The sequence below is a fragment of the Triplophysa rosa genome, linkage group LG21, assembly GCF_024868665.1.
Source record: "Triplophysa rosa linkage group LG21, Trosa_1v2, whole genome shotgun sequence".
Taxonomy (NCBI): Eukaryota; Metazoa; Chordata; class Actinopteri; order Cypriniformes; family Nemacheilidae; genus Triplophysa; species Triplophysa rosa.
In genome coordinates this window covers 19,370,226-19,376,560 of record NC_079910.1, presented here as the reverse complement: position 1 = coordinate 19,376,560, position 6,335 = coordinate 19,370,226, and positions in this window count along the sequence as shown.

The window sequence follows — 6,335 nt, the reverse complement described above, 5'->3', positions numbered from 1 at the left end:
GGATGTGAAGTATTGTTTAATGGAATGAAAGATCACCAAAGTCTAGAACAGGGTTCTTTACTGTTTAATAAAATTAATTAATTATTTTTTTATATTTGTGTTCTGCTTGCATTTGCTGTGCCACAAGCTGTTTAGCTCAAATTATTACTGATAGCTCAAATTCTATTACATATTTCAGTATCAAAATTTGCCCCACCACTTTCGGAACAGTGGTGCCACCATTGCCTGGTGAAGTTATTGTAGGCAAGAATAAAATGACATAATTTAAAAAGTATTGAAGTATTTTAAAATACAAAATACAGTCTCACAAAGTATTTAATTACACATTACATTTGACTTTTTTTGTTAAGGAAAATACAAATGACAAAATATTCAAAAGTAATTAAATACGTATTTCAAATACATGTAATTAAAATACTGCCCATCTCTGGCCATGCCCATGTTCACACTTGACTTTTTTTGAAGCTGCTAGCATCTGTTTTAAATTATAATCCTATGGATTAAACCGTGTTTTCAAAAGAAGTCCTCAGTGCTTTTTAAAACGCCAGCGTCTTTTTCTGCAGCTCAGAGCGTCTTTTGAGGTTTAACAACCTCAAAAGTTCAAACGCCCTTGTCAAGCACATTTTTCACAGCTAACCAATGACAGAGACCTGTCGTTTCCATAACAACATGCGCGGAACGTGATTGGTCGAGAAAGCTCTGGCGCGAAAAAATAAAATAGCGGCCGGAAACGCCCGTTGGAGCATAGTTTTGTATAAATGTAAGTTTCATTTTCATTTTCAATAACTTTTGATTGCATTTCTATCGAGAAATTAGTATTGTAGTTGTTAAATATGTAATTAGTTATAGCAAAGACGCTGTCTGTTTATAATTCAAATAGAATTACGCTGTCTATGAAGCCTGTCTCTCTAAACTTCCTCCGTGCACAAATGCTGTCTTTGAACATTGCCGGCTGCTATTTGTAACAACAACGCGCTCTTGGTGCGGGCCAGGGGGAGAGTACGCTCTCAGGCGTCCTGTCAGTTGGTAATCCTTAGTCAGGTGGTAGATCCTTTTCCTATCTAGCGCCTAAACTTTGGAATAGTCTTCCCTGCACTGTCCGGGAGGCAGACACACTCTGTCAGTTTAAATCTAGACTAAAGACGCATCTTTTTAATCTTGCATACACTACTCTTCCATAATATAAATCTTCAGAGGGTTTAGGCTGCATTAGTTAGATCAACCGGAACCAAAAACACAACTGATGTACTTGTTGCATCAAAGAGTACAGAACAGTACTCTACTCTCAGCCAGTCTTGTCTCATTGTTCCAAGGTTACCACAGCGAGCAGGATGCAGTTCATGGCCTGACCTGATGGTAGAGCGGAGAATGGGAAGTGGGGACCTGACAAGAGCTGAGATGATAGAGCTGGATAAAGAAGGACGCGGTCTCTTGACATGTCTTCACCACAAAACTTCAAATGCTATTAGATTATTAATGATAATCTTAAACTATAATTTATTTTATTATTAAGTTTATTTATTTTATTTAGCCTTGTTGTGCAAGTTCTCTGGAGCTTGTGCAGAGGCAGCAGCTTTTGCCAGAGGGGAACTGGAATCCCCTGGTTGGGCCTGGGTTCTCCTGAGGTTTTTTTTCTCGATTAGAGTTTTGGGTTCCTCGCCACCGTTTGCATACTGTTTTTGCACTATCTGCCTGACCGGGGGGGCTGCTTTAGAATCTTAAAGTTTTACTTAATTAATATTGCATATAGGAATTTATTAGTCTGTTATATTTGACCTGTGCTTCTCTCTCCTTTATCCTAAATGTGTGCTCTCACTGAGCGTGTGTGTGTGTGTGTCGTGCGTCTTGTTTTGTGTGTGTGGTGGTGTGTGTGTGTGTGTGTGTGTGTGTGTGTGTGTGTGTGTGTGTCTCTGTGTCTGTGTGTGTTGGTGCGTGTTGTGTGTGTGGAGTGTTTTGTGTGTGGGTGTGTCTGTCTTCTGTGTTTTCAACCTTTTCTTGTTTTTGCAGGTACAACTTTGATTGTTTTGCTTGTAGTCAATGTGTCTCCTGTACAGCTGCTTTGTAACAATGAAAATTGTAAAAGCGCTATATAAATAAAGTTGAGTTGAGTTGAGTTGAGTAATGTTACTCCGAGTTCGGAAGAAACTGCCGGGCTCGAGCCCTCTCCCCAGGCAGCACGCCAAATACGCATACCTTTAACCTGCTCGTGAATTATCTATTGATGAATATGTCACATTGACTCCGCGTGTCTGAATTCAAATCCTCCCATAAAACGTATTCACATAATTCACATATGTATAGCCTACTGGGCTGGGGACTCAGGTTGAGCGATGCGAGTGGGCGTGGCTTCAACGTCAACAGCGGACACCCCCCAGCGTTTGAGAGCAGAGATCCTGCTTATTTTTCCAAGATTTTGATAACTTATTTTATTTACTTGGAAGTTTTTTTCTCCATTCAATTTGGCTGGGTGGTTAATAACACACTTTTCTGAATTTTAAGTCTTAAATAATTTTATTGAAAACAAATGCCTTTATGATCTGTGTAATAAGAAGGTTTTCAGCGGATTAGAACCCGTCTCCCATGCCGCGTATACAGACTTTACACTTTATGCCACTGAGTCACTGTTTAAATTGCGTCAATCTTACACTTTCTCTATTCCAATCACATATTGGTGGGTGGAGCTAGTGTAAATAGTCTCTGCCAACAAGGCGGCTATTTGTACTCAGTGTAAATAGACAATAAACAAGCAACGACATAAACAATGTCACCGTGCATGCACGCTTTTGTGGCCGAACTCAACTTCCGGTACACACTGTGTCACGGTTCTCGGGTAAGGTGAGACAAGGAGAGAGGACCCAGACGCAGACAGCGGGTAAGGGGTTAAACAAGGCTTTTTAATAAATAATAAAACACACAAAACAAAAACCCACGAGGGGGAAAACAAGGGTATAATAAGAACAAAGACTAACTACACTAAACAAGACTAAAAATAACATTAACAACATATTACACAGGACTAAGCTACACTTAACAGGACAAGAACTCACCCACACGAAACACGACAGAGTACAATGAACCAACACAAGACAGAGAACACAGGGGCATTAAATAAAGGGACAAATCAAAGGGGAACAGGTGTGGGGCATGAACTAATAAACAACCAGTAACGAGAGATACAAAAGGGCGGGAACACAGACAAGGACCGGAGAGAGTACCGAAGACCGACAGGGTCAAAATGACCCTCTCCACATAAAACAAGAGGTTCTATCATGGTTCTGCCACTAGGTCAAGAAAAGCAAGACAAGGTGGGGCAGAACCATGACAGAAGCCCCTCCTTAAGGAGCAGCATCCTGATGCTCCTCAAGGAACAAACAAGACTACACAGACTGTGACAAAAACATAACTATACAAAACAGGACCAAAAACGTGATACATAGAGAAATAAAAAGTCCTAATAAAAGACATGGCGCCGGCTGGAAGGCCGGCTAGACAGCACATGGCACCGGCTGGATGGCTAGCTGGACAGTACATGGCACCGGCTGGATGGCCGGCTGGACAGTACATGGGCCGGCTGGAAGGCCGGCTGGACAGTACATGGGCCGGCTGGATGGCCGGCTGGACAGTACATGGCGCCGGCTGGATAGGACATGGCGCCGGCTGGATGGCCGGCTGGACAGCACATGGCGCCGGCTCGACGGCCGGCTGGACAGGACATGGCCCCGGCTTGATGGCCGACTGGACTGGACATGGTGCCGGCTGGATGGCCGGCTGGACAGGACATGGTGCCGGCTGGATGGCCGGCTGGACAACACGTGGCACCGGCTGGATGGCCGGCTGGACAGGACATGGTGCCGGCTGGATGGCCGACTGGGAGGCCGGCTATCACCGGCTGGGCAGGCCTGGATGTCGACATGACAGGACAGGATGTCGGCGGCTGGGCAGCGCTCTCTGGCAGCTGGGCAGCATCTCCAATGGCTGGGCAGCGCTCTCTGGCAGCTGGGCAGCAAACAAGGACAAACACACACAAACAGAGTCGACTCGACAGGCCTGGGCACCAGCTGGGAGGCCGGCAGGGATCTGCGGCGGGAACAGGACACCGGCGGCCTCAACCCTGGAGGGGAATCTGACGACCTCAACCCTGGAAGGGAGCCTGGCGGTCTCGATCCTGGACGGGGTTCCGGCAGTCTCGACCCTGGAAGGGAGTCCGGCGGTCCCGACTCTGGACTGGAGCCCAGCGGCCTCTACTCTCGAAGGGAGTCCGGCAGATTCAACCCTGGAAGGGAGTCCGGCGGCATCGACTCCTCCCGCTGAGATCCCTCTGTCTGCTGGGTCCAGATTGGTTGGTTCATTCTGTCACGGTTCTCGGGTAAGGTGAGACAAGGAGAGAGGACCCAGACGCAGACAGCGGGTAAGGGGTTAAACAAGGCTTTTTAATAAATAATAAAACACACAAAACAAAAACCCACGAGGGGGAAAACAAGGGTATAATAAGAACAAAGACTAACTACACTAAACAAGACTAAAAATAACATTAACAACATATTACACAGGACTAAGCTACACTTAACAGGACAAGAACTCACCCACACGAAACACGACAGAGTACAATGAACCAACACAAGACAGAGAACACAGGGGCATTAAATAAAGGGACAAATCAAAGGGGAACAGGTGTGGGGCATGAACTAATAAACAACCAGTAACGAGAGATACAAAAGGCCGGGAACACAGACAAGGACCGGAGAGAGTATCGAAGACCGACAGGGTCAAAATGACTCTCTCCACATAAAACAAGAGGTTCTATCATGGTTCTGCCACTAGGTCAAGAAAAGCAAGACAAGGTGGGGCAGAACCATGACACACCTGCAAAGAATGGAGTCCTTGTAGATTATTTCTGATAACAAGCAAAATAATTAACAAGTAATTTACATTAGCTAGCAAGTTAAAAGTATAGTATAGCCAGCAGAAAAAAATAGTAAAAAAAAATTCCCTGTTGAACACTGGGGCACCTTTAACAACCATTACATTTTTCCTATTATGGTAGTCAATGATGTCCCAGAAGTGAAAATTGCTAACATTCTTCCAAATATCTTTCTCTGTGTTCATCAGAACAAAGTAATTTATACAGGTATGAAAGAAACAGTTTGTTGAATGGGTCCTGTAGTTTGGTCGCATTTAAAGAAATCGTATGGTACATCGCATCGCAGTCTAAATTCAAAATATTGGAGAGAGAAGTTTATAGCCAAGTAGGTTCTTCTCGGTTTCTTTTGCTTGTTATCCAAAATAATATACAGGCACACGTTTGTTTATGTTGTCACTTTGAAACCGTCTATAATATAGAGAAAATACATATTTTCATATTCTCAAATGTCAGATTTAAGTACAGATAATTATTTGTTTATTATATTTTATCAGAAGATGGAACAACACAAAGTTTTCTTTACACTAAGTATAATGTAGGCCTACTGCCTATTACTGTCATCAATAAGTATTGTAAACAGTGATACAGTATTTTACATTTGGGTTTAATTATGTGGAAGCCAAAGCTTAGAAAACTTTAAACACCTTATCTGACACCTGATTAATCCCATCTAAAGCATTAACAGCAATAACAGCATACAATGCAGAATTAGAAAATGTATTGCATTAGTTGCCTATAAAGATTGATGAAAACACAAAAGTAACTGCAGTCAGAAGTAAGGACTTAAATAAGGTTAAGCTAATATTTAAATATGCATTCATACACTAACTAGTGAGTAGGGGAGAGTAGGGTAAGATGAGCCAGTGGGTAAATTGATCCACCCACTGTATCTCAGCGACTGAACACTTTTGTTGTCATTTGACCATACATTTTGGAATCACCTCTTATTTCTGCCAGAATGTGAAGCACATGGGAGAATTGGACAGCTTAAAATTTCTTTAAAAACTGTTTTTGGCTTGTCAAATTAAAATGTTTGCATATCAGCTGTAATGGCTGGTACATCAAAGCAAATGTATCCAAGTCTAAAAATATTTATGATGTTGTTGATTTACCAACATATAAAACCATGCAAATAATTTGGCTAAATAGTAGCCTGAATTTGTAATCTAACTATTTTTTCCCAAAGTGGCAGCTATGGGGCGAAGTGAGCCACAGGAGCACTTTTTATTAGAAGCCATATTTTTTAAACCATATGTCATAGGTGTGTTCTAATAATTTAGATTGATAGGAAACGTCCTGAAATTAGATTAAATACTTTTATTGCACTTATGCCTTATTTTGTTTCATCTTGAGGACCACATAAGTAAAAAAATGGCTCATATTACTCCACTCTTCCCTAAGTAGTGAGTGAGTT